A 2,566-nucleotide genomic window follows, 5' to 3' on the forward strand; every position below is an offset into this window, starting at 1 on the left:
TCGCTTCCCTGGGCCTTAGTAGACACGCTCCCTGTACCACGGGGTGGGGGTGCAGGCCCCGACACAGGGGTCCATCCAGTAGTGCCCAGTCTGTCTGCTCCTCACCTTTGCTGCACACACTGCCAAGAATGACTGTGTCTCGGATGCAGCATGGGCCCCCCCCACAGCTGCCTCCCCCAGAGGTCACCACTCTTGTCCAGGCAGAGTTCTTACCCTCGGTGAGTTGCACCCACAATCTGCAACGGCGAACCAAGGATTAAACCCAGGAGTCCAGGCCTCCAGCTTCTTCACAACATGGTCCCACCTCTGCACGTGGCTAAAGCCACAAACCGGGGTGCCAGCCGGCCTGGCAACAGCATACCTGCCCTGCTGTCTTTCCAGCCCAGCTGCCTGCCTCCTACTTCCCCATGATTAATGTTGCCAGTCAGGTCGCCCTGCTCCTGCTGCCAGAAGCTCTGGTGGTGGGCTCTGCCTGACCCCACCCTTCACTTACTGCATCTCTTGCTCACTGCCCTCCCAACCCCAAGCTAGCACCTGGCTGTTGCTCTGCCAGAAAAATTCTTCCAGTTGGGCTGCCTCTTCCCTGCAGGCCTCCAGGCCCTGCACTGGCCTCAGGTCCAGGCTCCCCACCTCCTACCTGAATAGTGGTTATTCACTGTTTGTCCCCACCCTCTGCCCCAGAGTGTAGGTTCCCAGGGCACAATGGTGAAGCTGGTGTCCCCTGTGACTGGAATAGTGCCTGGCACCTACAGGGCAGCAGAGAGCATGAAGGGAGGGAGGCCGAAGGAATGAAGAGGGAGGGGCTCCCAGCCCCGGAGGGACCCTCCTTGAGGGGCTGGCCCTGCGGCCCCCCTACCCTGACTCCAGTGTGCAAAAAGTCGGACGTGTCTTGGGCTGAGAAGGAAGGGAGCCCCAAGGTCTGACTGCCCCCTGGGATCCTGTCCCCGCACCTCCCTCCCCCGGCGCTGGTTGGCTCTCGGGGCTGCAGGGCACTGAGGTGGTGGGGCAAGGCACAGAGAAGATTCAGGCTAACCCCGTACCTCCCGCTCGGGCCCCGGATTTTGGGGAGCGCGCCCGGCCGGCCGAGCTCTCCTGACTTAGACTAGGTCAGGGCCCCGCGCGGCAGGTGTCCCCACCCCCAGGACGCCTGGCGCCACTCCGAGGACTAGGAGGCGGATCAGGGCGGGAACACGGGCGGAGGACGCTGCTCGGGCGCTCCGTCCTCCCCGCCACTGTCCCGAGGCCTGGCAGAGTGGGAGGAGGCAGGGCCAGGCTGGGGTCGAGCCGGGGCTCCGGACGGGTCACCGGGTCTTTCGCAGCGGCCTCCTTCCTCCGCCCGGCTTCCCGGGAAAGGTCCGCGGCCCTCCGGGGGCGGGCCCGGCGAGGGGCGGGCGTGGCTACGCTCGGCCCCGCCCACCCCGCCGTGGGCTGGGTGCGGGCCCGGGAGCGCGGGTCGGCTGCTGCGGGGCGCGGAGGAACCCCCGGTGGGTGGGCCTCCGGGCGCTCGCTCACAGACCGCGCCCGGGGCCACGTGTCCCTGTTTGGTCACGGGGCGGTGCCCGGGCCACAAGTCCTCGCGCCCCCCCTTCCCCCGCCCAGCAGGAGCTGGGTCCGGGCTCTAGCTTTGCCCGCGCCCTTTGAGGTCAGCGCTGGTGACCTCGGACGGAAAACCCGCGGGCGGCCGAGCGCGGAAGAGGCTACCCCAGAGGCGGCGCAAACTGAGGCCGGAGACCTGGGGCGCCCTGACCTGTCCGGATCTGCCGGGTCTCCGGGGACGCGAGCAGGGCCGGCCACATGGCGGCCCTGCCACCCGCAGCCCTTCTGCTCTCCCTCTGTTAGCTGCTTTCAGACCCGGCACCGGAGCCCCTTCCCCCCACCGCACCCCCATCTCCTCCGCCTCGGTGGGGTGCGGGCAGGCGCGGCACCCTGGCCCCTAGGGACTCAGCACGCACCTCCCCGGGTGGGGCACGGGCTGGGCACGGGGACACGCCCCAGGGGCAGCGAGCTTGAACGCCTGGGCCAGGAGATGGCGCCCGGCTCCGAGACGGGCCCGGTGCTATGCCCAGGTGGGCCGCCAGGTGGGACCCGCTAGCGGGGCTGGGCGCCTGGGGCTGGGCGAGCAGTCCGGGCTGCACCTGTGTGTGCCGGAGAGACCCCCACAGCCATTGACGCGGTTGGGGAGGCGCCCGGCACTGCCCGCCAGCCCCTGAGTCACTGCCGCCAGAGAGTGATGGGAGTGGCCGCTGACCTCAGCCAGTGCTGACGCAGGGACAGAGGGTGCGATTGGGGTCAGTGGGCACCCGGGCCACGGAAGAGGGGAGGGCCAGGGCCTCGACTCAGCCAGACGGGACCAGCCCACCCTGACGCCCAGGCACCTTCGGTCCACCCCAAAGCCCCAGGGACCTGGACCTGACGTGCATCCGTTGAATACACAGGGCTGGGGCCCAGGGGATGGGGATGTGGGCGTCCCAGCTGCCATGCGCAGTCTGCTTCCTGGGCAGCTCAGTTATTTCCACAGCTAGCCCCCCCCCCCCCCCCCCCCCGACAGCGTGTCGATCTCGGTGGT

The sequence above is a fragment of the Neomonachus schauinslandi genome, chromosome 15, assembly GCF_002201575.2.
Source record: "Neomonachus schauinslandi chromosome 15, ASM220157v2, whole genome shotgun sequence".
NCBI classification, from domain to species: Eukaryota; Metazoa; Chordata; class Mammalia; order Carnivora; family Phocidae; genus Neomonachus; species Neomonachus schauinslandi.